The sequence below is a fragment of the Coregonus clupeaformis genome, chromosome 15 (assembly GCF_020615455.1).
Source record: "Coregonus clupeaformis isolate EN_2021a chromosome 15, ASM2061545v1, whole genome shotgun sequence".
Lineage (NCBI taxonomy): Eukaryota > Metazoa > Chordata > Actinopteri > Salmoniformes > Salmonidae > Coregonus > Coregonus clupeaformis.
Window position 1 is genome coordinate 31,161,676 of NC_059206.1, and position 20,376 is coordinate 31,182,051.

Below are 20,376 nucleotides of genomic sequence, written 5' to 3' on the forward strand. Positions count from 1 at the left end.
TGAGAGTTTCTTGATCCTGTTCTTTCTTGCTGTTGACATATCAGGATTCTTCAAAAGCTTATATTCTAAGTTCTGTCCTCGAAATATCATCTTCCATCATCTTCTTACTTTTCTTCTGTGCCAGTCCTTGTAGGATAAACTCCTTTTGAATACACAGCACCTTTAGTCTCCTCTTTATCGCTGTCTTCATCTGAACTCGAATCTCTTGTATCCTTCTTCCTTCAACTTCCATCAGAGATCAAATCTCTAGTATCCTTCTTTCCTCTCTTGCCAACTTCCTTCTGATCACAGAGTCATATCCACCCATGATCTCTTCTCAATCACTCTGATCTTCATCTTCATCATCTTCTTCAATTTCCATCTTCCTTAACCTCACTCTTCTCTTTCAGACATCTAATTTTCTTCCTTCTGGAGTTTTGGATTCATCTTTATCGTCGTTTCTGCTTGTCCTCTATCTATTATTCATCTTCATCTCTGATGCAACAATCACCCTCCTGGATGATCCCTGGAAGCTGAGGATAAACATCCCTAAGCTCTACTTCCTTCTCATAAGGTGGGTGTCTTTTTGCTGAATCCGTATGTGAGAAAGGTGTACTACCTTCTGCCATTAGTTTTTCTGTCGCCTTCTCTATACCGTTGTTTATCTTATCGCTGGAATCTTTTATCAGTTTTTGTTTGAGAATGAAGGGCAACTTTTGTTTCATTTGCCGGATAACCTAGCAATACTTTAGTTAAAGGGTTACTATTTTGTACTATATCAATCGGTGTAATGACTTTATAGCCTTGCTGTCCTTTCTCCCCATTGTAACAACCCTTTTATATTCCTTTATCGTTAATTATTTTATTTTAGAATATATAGCCTATGGCTTCCCCCCTTTAATTATTAATATAAACCAAACAACCCAAAAAAAAAAAATATATATATATATTTTTTTAAATAAATCAATCAACCAAAATATGAATATGAAAAAGTTCAATTAAATTTTTTATCCAAAAACCATTTCTAATTAAAATAAAAATCAATTAAAAAATAATTTAAAAATTATGAATAATTAAAACCAATTTTTTATTTCTACATCCTATGTCACCAATTTATCAATTAGTGGTGGCTATCTTACCACAACCCATCAAATGCAAGTAAATGTAAGTTAGTCAACTTCAAAGCAATCCCAAAAACAAAGCCTTCTAACCCTACCATTACTACACTTCCCATAAACCCCCTTGCTCTATAATCACCTAATTATCTTAAATTTACAGAATAATGTCAGTCCTTGATTCCCAACACAATTCCAATCAAACCCCAGTGATGCACATAGCCTCCAAAATGCAATTTTTAATGAAATAGTATTTGCCAAGCCTATGTGAAATTGTCATAGCATCAGATATCCTGTAGGGGAAGATTTTGTAACCAGACCAGTCTCAAACCCTTGACTCGATCCTCTGCCGCGTCACGTGACGCTACGTCAGCACCCCCTCTCCTTCTCTCTCTCTCTCCTGTCGTCTCGTCCTATCGCCTCTCATATGACAAAAACAGAGACACAGAAAAAGATTTTAGTAGTTACTGCAATCACTGAGTTATCTCACCCATATTCAACATTCCTTCGTTCACATTCGCTCTAAGAATCAACTCAGGACTAAATAGATCAATAACATTTTTATTTAATTTTTATTTATTTTAATCGTCATTTAATTTAATTTATTATAATTCGTACTTATTCTCCATAATTTATAAATTCAATAGGTCACAAAACAAGTTTCATCTTTAACCATCCGCCGATGTAACACCTAGAAGATTTAATTCATTTTCAAATCTTTCCTCTTTGTTCCCTCGTCTGTGTTTCTCTGTCTCCCCCTGCGACACGCAAGCCCCACAGAAATATGACACGTTACCCACAATCCCGTGTTGTAGTTTTACTATACCCTCGTGTTGTAGTTTAGTGCCGTAAAACAAAACGTGTCCTAATCTCGTGCCATAAACTCCCCCTTTCTGTAGTGTAGTGTCGCAAAATTAAACGCATGCGCAAATGCATTCAATTATACGATTCCCAGACAATAGAACGATAGCATTACGCTACAGCTTCACTATTTTATACCTTATAATTGAACAATTACACGTAACAGAGCTCACATTTGCGTAGAACTCTGAATTCCACCCACACACAAACAAGTTTAAGAGGCTTTAATCCATCGCAATGGCCCTCTAAGGACACGTTAGCATGTAGCACGCAACACAATTAGCATTTAGCCTTAGCATTTAGCATTAGCCGCTATGTATAATGTGGCATGACCCACACTCCAGTATTTAGCATTAACATTAGCCTTAGCCTTTAGCTAACTGTGGCCTACCACACGCAAATAAGCATCCTGCACTGCCCTTATTCCTTTTTGACATATTTTCCCTACCGTTTGTGCTACCGTGGACTTAACGACAATTCACCGAGAAATTAGACCCAAGCAGACCCCCCGTCGGACGAAAGTCGAGCAATAATCACAATCAGATACATTTCATTAACCCGAGTTTTTCTTTAAAAAAACACACCGACTTGCACATTCTATCGTGTAAGCGGATTTGTCGGCCCATTTCTAAAATGGCCCCCCTGGGGTCTTAAGCGGTACAGTGCTCTAATGTATGCGCATATCTGCCTTAATTGTACACCTTCAATACTTAATTCCTACGGTTTTATGCTCTAAAATTCCAATTATCTGCCGTTTACCAATGGAATTACATTTTAGAATATTATTACAGACTCCTAATCGACCACAATAGCGCGCCACATCAACAACGACCCAAGTACTTTTAACTGTACACCTTCAATGCCCTCTCATGAATCAGCGGAATAACTAATGCCCAAATGTTGTGAGTAATCTCACCTTTAAAGCCGGCTTGGGCAGTAGTCAACTCGCGACTCAGGAAGGGCACCAAGAACGATGCAATCAGAAATCCCGGACGAACCCCCATTCTGTCGTGTCTGTTGTTGGTGGCTATTGCTGTCAACAAGGAGTCCGCTTAGGCTGCACTGTGATTAGAGGCTTTTATTAATATCACACGTTTACAGCATAAGTGACAGATGTCATGACACCCGGAGAACGGCGTCCCAGATTGCAATGGCCGTTCTGCCCTCTCTTGGTCTAGCCCCTACTTATAAACAATGCAAAAAGATGGGTGCTCCCTCTTCTGGCCAATCACCAGTCTCCCCTGGGGCGTCACCCTCCAAACGGCTACATTTGAACTAAGATCATAAAAACATTTAACAAAGGCATAATCCTAATACACGACAACCCTTTCACAGATAGAAGCCCAGTCTTCCTCACCGAATGCATCTCCAATGTCTCTCTCCCAAACATGTCTCAACGCGTCATAGGATGAGGCACTTCTGTTCAACAAAATAGAATATAAGTCAGAGAATAAACCTCTCTGAACAGTAGGATTCGTAAATAGTTTTTCAACTTCAGTAATTATGAAACGTAGTTTATCCACTTTCTTCTGACCCTCTATGAAGTGTCTAAGTTGTAGGTACTTTAAAAAATCTTGGTTGGGTAAGTCAAACTCAGTTTTTATCTGTTGGAACGATTTAAGAGTGTCCTGAGTAAATAAAGGCGTAAGGTCAGCAATACCCTTCGTCTTCCAGTCCAGAAGTCCAATACTCCTTATTTGGGGGGGAGGGGGGGAATCTGGATTAAGGGCAATCCGTGACCAGAGTGATATATGGTCTGGAATCTGCAAGTACTTCCTTGGATCTTTCCAAGCTAAGAGTGTATTATGTACTGTAAAATTGTCAGATAAGGCCTGAATCTTTTCAAAGCTATTAATAAATGGTAAGGAAGCTATTGCTCTTGGATGACATGCTATTGAATCTATCCCAACCCAAAATGAGTGGCGTCTGTCTAGGCACCAACTAATCATGTGCTTGATCTGAGCAGACCAGTAATATAGTTGCAGAGCTGGCAAAGAGACCCCTCCTAAATCCTTAGGCTTAATTAGTTTGGTAAATGTGGTTCTAGGTTTCTTATTGTTCCAGATATATTTAGAGATATTGGCATTCATTTTCTGAAAAAAGGACTGAGATAGATGGCAGGGGATACTTTGGAATAGATCATTTAGCCGGGGAAGGATATTCATCCTGACGACATTAATCCTGCCAAAAAGAGAGTTTGGTACGGTAGACCAGTTAACCAGGTCCTGTTTAATATTTGTGAGCAAAGGCATATAATTTGAAGTGAACAGGTCTTTAAGATTTGGAGTAACATATATGCCCAAGTATTTTAAGCCTGTTTCAGTCAATTGGAATGGAGATATAATTTCTAAGTTGATTGTAGAGGGGATATATTCAAAGGTAAAGCCATAAATTTATCCACATTACCATATTCATATATGATGTCCATTACTGCAGTGACAGAGGTCTCAGGTTTAGACATGTATAAAATCACATCAGGGGCCCCTCAGGGGTGCATGCTTAGTCCCCTCCTGTACTCCCTGTTCACCCACGACTGCGTGGCCAATCACGACTCCAACACCATCATTAAGTTTGCTGACGACACAACAGTGGTAGGCCTGATCACCGACAACGATGAGACAGCCTATAGGGAGGAGGTCAGAGACCTGGCAGTGTGGTGCCAGGACAACAACCTCTCCCTCAATGTCAGCAAGACAAAGGAGCTGATCGTGGACTACAGGAAAAGGAGGGCCGAACAGGCCCCCATTAACATTGACGGGGCTGGTTAGAAAGATATGGCATATAGAAGCAAACCGGATGGACATCATGAAAATGATCAGAGAGGATGAGGGTAGAGGAAGTTCAGGAGTAAAAACAAATAAAATATAATTATTGTAAAATTGACTGTGTCCATAAAATGTATATAGTATGTATAAGCTGGAAGTAGAGGCCTAAGCATTGTTGTTCACTAGTTTACTCCAATTAGGGAAGGGGTGGTGGGGTTGGAAAGTAATAAAGGGAAATATATTTAAAAAAATGATATATATATATATATATATATATATATATATGCGAGAGAAAAAAACAACAAATGGGGGATTGGAAGTGATGCAGACAATTACATTGATGGAAGTTACAATCTATCTGCAATATTAAAGCTGATCTACACTCTAAAAAAAATATATAAAAAAAAAAACATTGACGGGGCTGTAGTGGAGCGGGTCGAGAGTTTCAAGTTCCAACACCTTTCCCCCTCAGGAGACTGAAAAGATTTGGCATGGGTCCCCTAGATCCTCAAAAAGTTCTACAGCTGCACCATCGAGAGCATCCTGACCGGTTGTATCACCACCTGGTATGGCAACTGCTCGGCCTCTAACCATAAGGCGCTACAGAGGGTAGTGCGTACAGCCCAGTACATCACTTGGGCCAAGCTTCCTGCCATCCAGGACCTATATACTAGGCGGTGTCAGAGGAAGGCCCAAAAAATTGTCAAAGACTCCAGTCACCCAAGTCATAGACTGTTCTCTCTGCTACCGCACGGCAAGCGGTACCATAGTGTAAGGGTTGGTGTGAAGTGTGACCCAGGTGCGGTGCAGGATAGACAGTAGGCAAGGATGGTGAAACAAGGATCTTTACTGGTGGTCCAATAGCCAGGATACAAAACAACGGACTATACACGAAAACAAATGAGGAGCACATAGGTCTCCAAAAAACAGGCTTACAGCAAACAATAGAAATACTAACTCTGACTGGAAAACACAATGACATAGGGAGAACACTTCTCGAGTACCTGTAACTCCGTCACGTGATCCGACACTGATACGTACTGCTTGACATAAAGGAACTAGCAGAGAAAACTGAGCAAGGGAACACAGGGAAGTGAGGGCATAAATACACAGGTGAATCATATAGCCACAGGTGACACCAATAGGCAGATAATTAGTCCCGACTGTGAGTGAGGAGGTGCCTATGGTTGTCAGAGGATGACACCTAGTGGGTGACTCCGGAACTGCGACCCACTCCTGTAACACCGTAGCGTCAAGTCTAAGTCCAAAAGGCTCCTTAACAGCTTCTACCCCCAAGCCATAAGACTGCTGGTCTAAAGGAAGAGCAGTTTAATGGGTTTTTGTCCTTTTTTAGTATCAGGCTAATGGATGGAGTTTTCCAGGACTCTGGTATGATGTCTCTTTCAAACATATCATTTAGAGCAGGCATGAAGATCTGGGCATATCTCAGGCCAGAACTTCTTGTAGAACTCTGCCGAGACGCCGTCTAGGCCGGGTGCCTTGCCAGAAGGCCTTAATAGTTTCCCAAACCTCTTCAGGAGTAAAGGGAGCATTTAGTCTATTTCTATGCCCATCTGATATAGTGGGCAAGATGATCTTATTCAGATATTTTGTAATTTCGTTGTTCGATCTTGTACATTGTGAAGTATAAAGAGATTTATAGAAGTCGGAAAACATATTATTGATAAGCAATGGATCATAAGAAGTGGCGCCATCTGCAATCCTTATAGACTTAATCTGTAAGGGATCGGGGGTTGGCTGGGTCTAGACAGAGTCTGACACTTCCCCGATCTACAGAGAGGGGGAGTCATCAGACTCGATCTGGTTCACCTGAGTTCTGAGCACACCTGTCAGTAATTAGTGGAGGATATAAGGTGTGCTCAGAAGTTCAGTCGGTGCGAGGTATTGTTCCATTGTGACTTGCTAAGCGTTTTGTTCCGAGAGAGAGAGAGAGAGAGAGAGAGAAGAGAGAGAGAGAGAGAGAGAGAGAGAGAGAGAGAGAGAGAGAGAGAGAGAGAGAGAGAGAGAGAGAGAGAGAGAGAGAGAGAGAGAGAGAGAGAGAGAGAGAGAGAGAGAGTTTGTTGTTTTTGATTACCCGTGTATCCGACCTTTGCCTTGTTGTTTGACTCCCCGAATTGCTTAATCCTCTGCTTGTCTATCCCAGTGATTACCGTACTCTGACCCTGTGCCTGTGCCCTCGACTACGACTACGCCCGCTCCCTTGGTACCTCTGCCTGTCTCTGCCTGGCCCGGTTTTGACCACAGCCGCCCGACCACGATTAAGCTATTCCCTTGTCTGTACTCTAATAAAGCATCGCTATTCTGCGATTGGATCTTACCAAACTGTCCGAGTATTCATTACAGAATACCTCGCCTTTACCATGGATCCAGCGGAATTACAGAGGCGATGGGAGATACAGGAGAAACGGATGGATGAACTCCTGCAACTACTCAACACTGGTGCGGCTGAAGGCACCACCCTGAGCACGGTCAGGCCTCGTCATGCACCTCCGATTTCTCTACCGACAAGGTACGACGGGGAACCTGGCAAATGTCAGGGGTTTCTACTCCAGACGTCCCTGTATATGTCGTATAATCGTACTATGTTTCCCGATGACCGTAGCAGGGTGGATTTCATGATTTCTCTGCTAACGGGAAGAGCACTGGATTGGGCTACTGCGCTTTGGGCAGCTGAGGTCCCCGAGTTGAATGCGGAAGTTCAGTTCAAAAGACTGTTCCAAGAGGTGTTCGACCACCCAGTATCTGGGCGTAGTGTGGGAGACCAACTATGCGAACTTCAGCAGGGCCATCGCACAGTAGCCGATTACGCTTTAGAGTTCCGTACTATAGCAGCCGGTAGCGGATGGAGCGAGACTGCTTTGCTCACCGTTTTCCGAAGAGGGCTGCGCAAAGACGTACAGACTGAGTTGGCTTGTCGAGGAGATATCACTGCGCTACATGAGTTTATTACATTTACATTTACATTTAAGTCATTTAGCAGACGCTCTTATCCAGAGCGACTTACAGGAGCAATTAGGGTTAAGTGCCTTGCTCAAGGGCACAGACAGATTTTTCATCTAGTCGGCTCAGGGATTAGAACCAGCGACCTTTCGGTAACTGGCACTACGCTCTTAACCACTAAGCTACCTGCCACCCCAGGTGGCTACCTGCCACCCCAGATTATCAATTATCTATTGATAATCTGATAGTGCAACACAAGGTATCCACAGCCCGGGAGCCCTCGATCACTGGTCCTAAGCAATCGACAGAGCGGAGGAGCGAATCTGAGGAGGAACCTATGCAACTGGGACGGTCACCCCTACAAGGTTCGGTGAGACAACAACGTCGGCAAGACGGACTATGCCTGTATTGTGGTCAGTCGGGTCATTTCGTTCGTCAATGTCCGGTACGACCAAACCGTACCCCAGGATATCGCCTCGGAACTGCCAAACCCGTGAGTGAGACTCAAGTTTTGAACATTACATCTAAACAAATGTATGTGCCAGTTACCTTATCTGTCGGAGAGAAAGTGCGCAGGTTGGAAGGGCTTATTGATTCCGGAGCGGCTGCCAGTTTTCTGGATATGGGTCTCGCTGAGGAGTTGGGAGTTCAACTTATCCCAATTCAACCTCCCCTGCGAGTCAACGCGCTAGACGGTGAGCCCATGGGCACTGGGTTCATTACGCACCGTACAGAGGTAATCAAGTTACAAGTGGGCTCCATACACCATGAGAACATCATTTTTTTCGTCATTTCCGCTCCACGGGAGCCGCTAGTTCTCGGTCACCCCTGGCTCGTCACCCATGATCCGGTCATCTCCTGGAAATCTGGCGATATCACGGCGTGGAGTGAGGTATGTAGGGCAGAGTGCCTCAATTTACCGTGCAAAATGTCTACTGTGGAGGATGCGCAGGGTGCGGTGTCTCCTGTTGTTCCTACAGAATACCAGGATTACGCGCAGGTGTTCTCCAAGGAGAGGGCTACCGTGTTACCACCTCATCGGGCCTGGGACTGCGCGATTGATCTGCTATCCGGGGCTACACCTCCTCGTGGAAGAATCTACCCGTTGTCACAGCCGGAACGAGAATCGATGAGCAAGTATATTGATGAGGCGCTACAGCAAGGGGCCATTCGCCCATCTACGTCTCCCGCCGCATCCAGTTTTTTCTTCGTGAAGAAAAAGGATGGCGGACTGCGTCCTTGTATAGACTATCGAGGTTTGAACGATATTACCATCAAAAATCGTTACCCTCTCCCTTTGATTCCAGCAGCCCTCGAGCAGGTGGGACAGGCCTCAATCTACAGTAAACTGGACCTCAGGAGTGCGTACAATCTGGTGCGCATTAGAGAAGGGGATGAATGGAAGACCGCCTTCATCACACATCGAGGACACTACGAATATTGTGTCATGCCCTATGGACTTACCAACGCGCCCTCAGTATTCCAGGCGTTCATGAATGACATTTTCAGGGACATGATTGATCGTTTTGTTATAGTGTACATTGATGACATCCTAATATATTCTAACTCTCTGAGTGAACATGTGTCCCATGTACGACAGGTTCTGGATCGGCTCCTACAACATTCTCTGTTCGTGAAGGCAGAAAAGAGTGAATTCCATGTCACTACGATTTCCTTCCTTGGGGCCATACTCACTCCCGACGGGGTTAAACTGGATTAATCCAAGGTGCAAGCGGTACAAGACTGGCCTCAACCCCAGACGGTGAAAGAGCTCCAGAGATTCTTGGGGTTTGCCAATTACTATAGACGGTTCGTGCGTAATTTCAGCACAACCGCAGCGCCCCTGTCGGCGATGACCAGCTACAAGGGTCGCGGTCTGAACTGGACGGAGGGGGCAGTGCGTGCGTTTGAGACGTTGAAACAACGCTTTACCACCGCTCCTATTTTATGTCAGCCGGACCCTACCTTGCCGTTTATCGTGGAAGTGGACGCCTCGGAGGTTGGAGTTGGAGCCGTGTTATCCCAACGCCTAGGTGAGCCACCTAAATCACGACCCTGTGCTTTCTTTTCAAAGAAACTGAATTCAGCCGAGCAGAACTATGACGTGGGTAATCGGGAATTACTGGCGGTGAAGTTAGCACTGGAGGAGTGGAGACATTGGTTGGAGGGAGCAGAGCATCCGTTCCAAGTGCTCACGGACCACCGCAACCTGGAGTATCTTCACAGTGCCAAACGACTGAACTCCCGACAGGCAAGGTGGTCTTTATTCTTCAACCGTTTCCGATTCACTGTCTCTTATATCCCCGGGTCCAAGAATGGTAAGGCGGACGCGCTTTCCCGACGGTTCGAGCGCGAACCTATTCTTCCCCTGAGTTGCCGTGCCGGTCCTGTGAGGTGGGCTATCGATGACACTATTCAGGAGAGCCTACAAGCGGAACCAGCCCCTCCAGAAACCCCGGTGTCTAAGGTGTTTGTACCAGCTCCGCTTCGACCTCAACTGATGGAATGGTGCCACACGTCGCTGGGATCTGGTCATCCCGGAATCACTCGAACTACACGACTCATCAGCCGAAAATACTGGTGGGATTCCCTCACAGATGACGTCAGAGACTATGTATTATCCTGCCCCGTATGTGCTCAGTCCAAGGCGCCTCGTGCACTACCGGAGGGTAAGTTGATGCCATTGCCTACTCCTCAACGACCCTGGTCGCACATTGCTATGGACTTTGTTACCGATCTACCAGAATCAGAGGGCCATACTGTAATTCTCGTGGTCATCGATCGATTCTCCAAGATGTGCCGGTTAGTACCCATGACCCGTTTACCTAACGCCACTCAGATGGCTGAGACGATGTTTAACCAGGTGTTCCGGCAGTTTGGTGTTCCGGAGGATATTGTTTCCGACCGGGGACCCCAGTTTGTATCCCGGGTATGGAAGGCCTTCTGCGAACGCTTGGGCATCTCGGTGAGCCTCACCTCCGGATATCATCCCCAGGCCAATGGGCAGACAGAACGGCTCAACCAGGAAATTGGGAAATATCTACGGCAACAATGTTCGCGGCAGCCGCAAGAGTGGAGCCGATTCCTTCCTTGGGTAGAGTATGCTCAGAACTCACTCATTCACACCTCCCTACGTCTAACGCCCTTCCAGTGTGTTCTAGGGTATCAACCGCCCCTGTTCCCGTGGGATACCGCACCAGGGATGGTACCGGCTGTGGACGAGTGGTTCCGTCGGAGTGCGCAGGTCTGGGAGACGGCCCATCAACATCTCAGTCAAGCCTCACAACAGCAAAAGACCTACGCCGACCGACGCCGGAGACCTACTCCCACTTATGAACCCGGGCAACGAGTGTGGCTGTCTACCCGAGACCTGCGGTTCCGACGGAGCTGCAAGAAGCTCCAACCCAGGTACATCGGTCCTTTCAAGGTACAGAGACGTATTAACCCTGTCACCTACCGTCTGTTACTCCCTCGACACTACAGGATAAACCCTACGTTCCACGTCTCCCTGTTGAAACCTGTCCACTATAGCCCGATGTACCCCCAATCGCTCAACAACCTACTACACCACCTTTGGAGGAGGAACAGGACACCACCTATACAGTCCACGAGATACTGGAGTCAAGACGGAGACGAGGGGGCATCGAATATCTCGTGGACTGGGAGGGATATGGACCTGAGGAACGGTCCTGGGTCCCTGCTAAGGACATACTGGATCCCGCTCTCAAGGCCACTTTCCACGCTGAACACCCAGATCATCCAGGACCCCGACCCAGAGGAAGACCACCTGGTAGAGGTAGAAGGCCGTCAGGAGCCGGCCCTGGGGAGGGGGATACTGTAAGGGATCGGGGGTTGGCTGGGTCTAGACAGAGTCTGACACTTCCCCGATCTACAGAGAGGGGGAGTCATCAGACTCGATCTGGTTCACCTGAGTTCTGAGCACACCTGTCAGTAATTAGTGGAGGATATAAGGTGTGCTCAGAAGTTCAGTCGGTGCGAGGTATTGTTCCATTGTGACTTGCTAAGCGTTTTGTTCCGAGAGAGAGTGAGAGTTTGTTGTTTTTGATTACCCGTGTATCTGACCTGTGCCTTGTTGTTTGACTCCCCGAATTGCTTAATCCTCTGCTTGTCTATCCCAGTGATTACCGTACTCTGACCCTGTGCCTGTGCCCTCGACTACGACTACGCCCGCTCCCTTGGTACCTCTGCCTGGCCCGGTTTTGACCACAGCCGCCCGACCACGATTAAGCTATTCCCTTGTCTGTACTCTAATAAAGCATCGCTATTCTGCGATTGGATCTTACCACTCTGTCCGAGTATTCATTACATAATCAATCTTTCATTCTGTTCTTTTTTAAATTGGTGTGCAAGTAGACAACTGGGACGGTTACCGAACTCATAATATTTTTGCTTGATAAAATACAATAGTTTTTTTTACATGCTCTAAATTGAGTTTGGCCTTAGCACAAGCTAGTGAATTCCAATTCGCCTGGGTTGGTTGTTGTTTATGAAAAAGTTCTAAATGCTTTACTTCAGCCTCCAATATTTCCCTATTTTCTATTCTAACCTTCTTGATCAGAGAGGCTTGGGAAATGATATAACCCCTTATGGTTGCTTTAGCAGCATCCCAGATAGTTGCAGCTGAGACAGGAGAGAGTTGATTGTCAAGCCAGTAATGTGATAATTTATATTTTATCACAGAGCAGAATCCTTCATATTAAGTCTCCAATATCTCGTTTTGGGGATTATTTTGCAAATGTCAATATCTATATACACTGGGGTATGGTCAGAAATGACTATAGAACCGATAGCACATGACTGGACAACATGCATGTACAATACATTCGTAAAGTATTCAGATCCCTTGACTTTTTCCACATTTTGTTATGTTACAGCCTTATTCTAAAACAGATTAAATTGTCCCCCCCCCCTCCCCCCACACACACAACACCCCATAATGACAAAGCAAAAATGTTTTTTTGCAAATTTATAAAAAACAAAAAGCTGAAATATAACATTTACATAAGTATTCAGACCCTTTACTCAGTACTTTGTTGAATCACCTTTGGCAGCGATTACAGCCTCAAGTAATCTTGGGTATGACGCTACAAGCTTGGCACCTGTATTTGGGGAGCTTCTCCCATTCTTTTCTGCATATCCTATCAAGTTCTGTCAGGATGGATGGGGAGCGTCGCTGAACAGCTGTTTTCAGGTGTCTCCAGAGATGTTCGATTGGGTTCAAGTCCGGGCTCTGGCTGGGCCACTCAAGGACATTCAGAGACTTGTCCCCAAGCCCCTCTTGCGTTGTCTTGGCTGTTTTCATCAAGGATCTCTCTGTACTTTGCACCGTTAATTTTCCCTTGATCCTGACTAGTCTCAGACAGCCACTACCGTAAAGGCCTGATTGGTGGAGTGCTGCAGAGATGGTTGTCCTTCTGGAAGATTCTCCCATCTCCACAGAGGAACTCTGGAGCTCTATCAGAGTGACCATCGGGTTCTTGGTCACCTCCCTGACCAAGGCCCTTCTCCCCCAATTGCTCAGTTTGGCCGTGCGGCCAGCTCTAGTCTTGGTGGTTCCAAACTTCATCCATGTAAGAATGATGGAGGCCACTGTGTTCTTGGGGACCTTCAATGCTGCAGAAATGTTTTGGTACCCTTCCCCAGATCTGTGCCTCGACACAATCCTGTCTCAGAGCTCTACAGACAATTCCTTCGACCTCATGGCTTGGTTTTTGCTCTGACATGCACTGTCAACTGCGGGACCTTATATAGACAGGTGTGTGCCTTTCCAAATAATGTAAAATCAATTTAATTTACAACAAGTGGACTCCAATCAAGTTGTAGAAACATCTCAAGGATGATCAATGGAAACAGGATGCACCGGAGCTCAATTTCGAGTGTTATAGCAAAGGGTCTGAATACTTATGTCAATAAGGTATTTCTGTTTTTTATTTGTAATACATTTGCTAAAATTTTGAAAAACCAGTTTCCGCTTTGTCATTATGGGGTATTGTGTGTAGATTGATGAGGACATGTTTTTATTTAATCCATTTTAGAATAAGGCTGTAACGTAACAAAATGTGGAGAAAGTCAAGGGGTCTGAATACTTTCTGGATGCACTAAGTAGAGGGCATAAAGAAATAGTCCAACCTAGAATATGAATTTAAAAAATATATATATTTAACTAGGCAAGTCAGTTATGAACAAATTCTTATTTACAATGACGGCCTACACCGGCCAAACCTGGGCCAATTGTGCGCTGCCCTATGGGACTCCCAATCACGTCCGGTTGTGATACAGCCTGGAATCGAACCAGGGAGTTTGTAGTGACGCCTCAAGCACTGAGATGCAGTGCCTTAGACCACTGCACCACTCGGGAGCCCAAGAATTATGGGGTCTAAAGTAGAAAGTATAGTCTCTGACATTAGGATTTAGCTCTCTCCGTACGTGTACTAAACCAGATTAATCACAAACGCTTCTAAGAGTATTTGAGGCTCTATGATTTGAGACTGGAGCAGTTGATGATTTATCCAGCTTACCTAAAGTACAGTTAAAATCTCCTGAAATAAACCCAAGTTCCTTGCAGTGTTGATTAAATAATAAAATAATGTCAGACATACAGTCCAGTCAAAAGTTTGGACGCACCTACGCCATCCCATCTGGTTTGTGCTTAGTGGGACTATCATTTATCTTTCAACAGGACCTCGAGGCTGTGTAAGGGCTATTTGACCAAGAAGGAGAGTGATGGAGTGCTGCATCAGATGGCCTGGCCTCCACAATCACCCGACCTGAACCCAATTGAGATGGTTCGGGATGAGTTGGACCGCAGAGTGAAGGAAAAGCAGCCAACAAGTGCTCAGCATTTGTGGGAACTCCTTCAAGACTGTTGGAAAAGCATTCCAGGTGAAGCTGGTTGAGAGAATGCCAATAGTGTGCAAAGCTGTCATCAAGGCAAAGGGTGGCTACTTTGAAGAATCTCAAATATAAAATATATTTTGTTGAACACTTTTTGGGTTACTACATGATTCCATATGTGTAATTTCATAGTTTTTATGTCTTTACTATTATTCTACCATGTAGAAAATAGTAAAAATAAAGAAAAACCCTGGAATGAGTCGGTGTGTCTAAACTTTTGACTGGTACTGTAAATTTGGGGGAGTCTGTGTTCGGGTCATATACATTTAGTATAGTAATAGGTTGACCAAGTATATGACCTGTAATCAAAATAAATCGTCCTTCAGGGTCTGTATCTTGGTGCTCAAATATAAATAGTGAATTTTTATTCACAAGGACGGCAGTGCCTCTTTTGTTTGAACTAAAATAAGAAAAGTACACCTGGCCCACCCAGTCCCTCTTCAGAGTAGCATGTTCTGTTGAAGATAAATGGGTCTCCTGTAGCATAGCAATTGAAACCCTTTCCTTTTTTAAGAATGTTAGAATTTTCTTCCTCTTGACCACATGCCCACTGCCCGAACATTCCAGGAGACTGCTTTAAATGAACTGTTTAAGTCACAGTAGTATTAAAGAATAACTTAACCCAGACTGAGTAGTGCATCACAAAAACAAAACAATTAATAAGACATTTGTGTAACCGTAAAATAAAATAAAACATAAAAATACAATTTAGAAAAATCCCACTGCCGCCCGCGTCCCCAAATGAAACGACAGATCCTAAAAACAGTACCTACCCTGTTTTCTGTCACGTTACTAACAGGAAGCACACTAAGGGTTTTTAAGAAGAAGAAAAAAAGTTTCACTATGTTGAATAAAAGGTATTTAACATAGATCTATGGACATGTGGATGAAAAATTAATAAACTAATCTTTTAAATTATCCTAAGCATTATCGCTATTGCACTCATATGCACGTACCTGAACAAACACACCATACAGTCACATGATGTCACACCTTGATCTGTTTCACCTGTCTTGTGCTTGTCTCCACCCCCCTCCCTTATCCCCTGTGCATTTATACCTGTGTTTTCTGTTTGTCTGTTGCCAGTTCGTCTTGTCTTGTGAAGCCTACCAGCGTGTTTTTCCCGTACTCCTGTTTCTCTCTAGCCCGTTTTTATAGTTTTTCTGGTTTTGATCACTCTGCCTGCCCTGACCCTGAGCCTGCCTGCCGTTCTGTACCTTTCTGACTCTGCCCTGGATTATCGACCTCTGCCTGCCCTTGACCTATCGTCTGCCTGCCCCGTTTCGTAAAAATAAACATCTGTGATTTGAACTGTCTGCATCTGGGTCTTATCCTGAGCTCTGATACATGTAGCCTAGCCTATATATTGAAACATAAAAATAAATAAAAATGCGAGGGCAAGTCAAAGTTACTCACGTTCACATCATTAAACTGACCATGTGTGCACCCTAACAAAATAACTAGTAGCCTTCACGGATCTGGGTTCTGTGCCGCTGTTGAGTGGATATTGTCCCGGTAGAAGGTGAGCGCAGACTGGGAGTAGTCAAATGTGTGGCTAGCCCCCTGGAAAGTAATCCTCAGTTTAGCTGGATGTATTTGGCCAAATCTGACTCCTGCCTTGTGAAGGTGGGCTTTCACATCTTTGTATGCAGCTCTGCGTCTTGCCAGGTCTGCTGAGTAATCTGGGAAGATATGGATCCGCTTGCCATTGTAGTTCAGCTCTCCTCTTTCACGGGAGGTCCGAATAATTTTCTCTTTGGTCTGGAAGTAATGTAGGTGGACCAGCATTGCTCTGGGAGGGTGACCGGGCTGTGGTTTTGCCGCCAGAGTGCGATGCGCCCTGTTGATGACTGCAGGCCTGTCAAACGTCTCTCCGCCGAAGACGTCTTGCAGGAAAGAGGCCATGAACTCGGTAGGATTGCGCCCTTCCGTCCCTTCTGGGATTCCGACCACACTTATATTCTGTCTCTGGGAACAGTTTTCCTGTTCATTTAGACTAACCTTTAGCTTCACGTTCTCAGAGGTAAACTCAATGTTTTTGGTCTCCAATTCGGTAAGCCGCTTATCGATGTCGGTCAACAACGTTTCCATATCCGTTATTTTTGACTGGACTTCTGTAATAATTTCAGCTCGTAGACTTGATGAAATCAGAGCGTAGTATAGCCATTTCTGCACGGATGGTGACTAGCATCTCCATAACGTTAGCATCCGCCATCTTGTTGCTATTCTTTGTCGTGTCTTCTTGTTTACCGCTTTCACGGTTCCAGACATTTCCAAGAATGCCACCCAAATATTGCTAGAGCCAGTAGGTGTGCAAAGTGTGTTCTCGTTTTGATAGATAAAAGGTTCAACATAAAAGTATCACGCCTTAGTGGAGAGGCCTCGGAACACGTCTTTACATAGCCATGTTGAAACTGCACCCCCCATATAATGAATTTATAAATCCAAAAATGGATGTAGTAACTGCTAATTGACCATTTAAATGACATCTCAACTGGGAAACTTGGCCCTGATCCATCGGTCTCTCCTGGACTGTGTCACCTTCAGTGTTCTCCAGACAGTCCCGGGGACAAGTGCCTCACACTTTGAAAACCAAATTGGCAATGAGGTAGGCTAGGCTATGGTTTACAATGTTTATTTGTCCAATTATGTAGGCTACTATGCCGTTGCAGTGCCACAGAGTGGCTCGCCATATAACGGATAAAAAGTAGCCTATGCCTACTAGTGGTTATCAAACAACTGAAACGGACGTTCCTCTGCATCTCTCTGCGGTGCACAATCACTGACAACCAGCAGCTGTTGTTTTCTAGAATTCCACGCTTCCTGAATTTCCAGCGATTTTGCTATAGCCCGGCAACTGTGACACAGGTGGGGCTTGATATTAGGCATAGGCCTATATGATCAAAGGCGTCGGATAAACTACTTCCCAACAATTTCACGTTATGGTATTTTTGCAGTATTGTGGGGGAAATGTTTCATAGAAATATAAGCTCCTTTGACTGGACAATAGCCTATGATTCGATTCAGCTACAAATGAATAGGCCTACGGTTGCCTATAGCTTATAATTGAGGATGGTGTTTATGCAGTATTCCATGGTGTCCGTCTCTATAGCCTGCCAGTATTGTCGGTCAAGCTGTAGACCTAATTGCGTCCACAGGCCTATTGACACTGTGCATCTGTCAAAGGCTACTTTAACTCACTCACGCCAAAGTTTGAGGTACGCCTAATTTGAAGATTGTCCCTTTTAGCAAGGCTAGAGAGCGTTGTCTGAAAGGCTGCTGTCACGGGTAGTAGTGCATGGCATTCTGAGATTCGAGGTGAAGATCCATGTCTGGGTGTTGGAGAGGCGGCCTGTTCGCATGTTCGTAGGTCAACTTCCTCAACTGAAGGCTAGCAGGCAATGCGGAGGCTGGGGGGACAGCGAAAAGTCGGGTTTAAAAGTTAACAGGAGGACATAGCCTAAATAACTCACGCTCTATTAGTAGGTCGTTTCGGAAATGACCATGTCTCAACAGCAGAGCTGGAGAGCTTTGTATCCTGTAGCCTCCCGTCTCTCGTCATGGGCTTGGAGCAGCGTTCATGTTTCTCCTCCCCGGAGTTGCGCGCCTCTGTTTCAAAACGCCGCCTTTTAATGCAGGTAACCAGCCAATATAAAAATGCCTGGTGGAAGTCTGCTGACAATACTTCCTTGTCGAGACCTGCAGAGCGAACAAGCTCTCCAAAACAATAGCACACCCAGTGGCAAGCACTGCCTTTCTCAATTACTTAGGCTAAGTCTCTATAACAGAGACTCTATAATAGTCTCGCCCGTTGTCTCTCATCCAGAACTCTCAGCACCTGCGTCTGTTATCAACGCTGTCCAGGATCCTGAACCTGTCAGAATACAGGTAAAACAGCTCAGTGCCAATTAGAGGCCATTGCCTGAGATGATAAACAAATCGGTTATAAGCAAGCCTATAGCGCGCACATTTTGTTCAGGCAACGCCTCCACGTATAGGCTAAGCATTATAAATGAGCGGACATATAGGAGCTTAGTATAGGTCTAAATATGAATTGAGCTTGAGATTGTGTTGCAATATATGAGCTGAGGCTGTTCCGACTTAACAAGGGATTACCGTTTATTAGTGGGGAAGCCCACCCGCAAAGACGCATTAAACCATATAGCGGCACCCTGTCCTTTAGCTTACGGACGGTAAATCATTGGATCCATGAATTTGTTTCAATGCAGTTTTGTTTTAATATAGGCCTATAGCAATGTCCAACAAAAATACATTACCACAAAATAGCTTTACATTATTTAGCCCATCCAACGATGACATAGCCTATAGGCCTATGTGACCCATCTGCGGCAGGCATAGGCCCTAAATCAAAGTAGCATTTGAGTCCAGCCTCAAGCCAGCCAGATGCACAGTTGTCAATAGGCCTATGGACGCATTACCACTTGACCGACACCACTGGTATAGAGATGGACACCATGGAATACTGCATAAACCCCATCCTCAATCATTAATTTCACTAAATGGATAGGCTATAGGCTACTTTCGGCTTATTCAATAGTAGCTTTTTCGTATCGTAGGTTAATTGTCCAGTCAAAGTAGCCTATATTTCTACGAAACATTTCCCTGACAATCAAGAGTAGGCTACTGCAAAAATACCAACTTGCAAAATCGCTGGGAAGTCATTTATCCAACGCCCCCAATCCGGCTACATGGCAAGCCGCTCTGTGCCCCTGCATTGTAAAGGCCTAGCAGCATACATATTTGTATAAATAAACATTGTAAACCATAGCCTAATAGCATTACCAACTTGGTTGTCGAACTATGAGACACTTTTCCCTGGGACTGTCACTGAAGGTGACGCAGTCCAGGAGACCGGACGCGTCAGGTCTTAAACGCTCGGTTGAGCATTGGAGAGTTTCAAAGGACACGTCATATGCTCATACTGTAGGTCTGTGGACAGAGATCCGTTTTTATATCATACCTAATTATGATGTAGTTTATAGGCTCATCAGAAATGTCCAGATCCTGAAATAGGCAAAACTAGAAACTGTTCTCATGATGACCAGATCATTGCATGACACAAGTATTCCACCAGACCGCGGCTGCCTGCCCATGATTAAATGCATCTATAATGGAAATACCGAATTACATTCATGCTTTTCTGTAAAATCGAGTGGTTATGTTGTCTAAGCTCATAGGCACTGACGCTTGTGGTGATCAGTTGCATGTTATTGAGCCTATCCACAATTATATAGACTACAGGTTAAAGCGCTTAAAGGTCCGTGTGTTTATGGATAATTCCTATTTCCTTTCATCATAAGTGTCTCCAACGCAGGTTTAGAGATATACCTCTCTCTCTTATATTTGGTTGGCAAAGTCACTTTTTCTCCAGATCTATAGTGTTAAAAAATATATACACTACCGTTCAAAAGTTTGGGGTCACATAGAAATGTCATTGTTTTCAAATGAAAAGCAAATTTTTTGTCCATTAAAATAAAATAAAATTGATCAGAAATACAGTGTAGACATTGTTAATGTTGTAAATGGCTATTTTAGCTGGAAACAGCTGATTTTTTATGGAATATCTACGTAGGCGTACAGAGGCCCATTATCAGCAACCATCAGTCCTGTGTTCCAATGGCACGTTGTGTTTGCTAATCCATGTTTATCATTTTAAAAGACTAATTCATCATTAGAAAACCCTTTTGCAATTATGTTAGCACAGCTGAAAACTGTTGTGCTGATTAAAGAAGCAATAAAAGTGGCCTTCTTGAGACTAG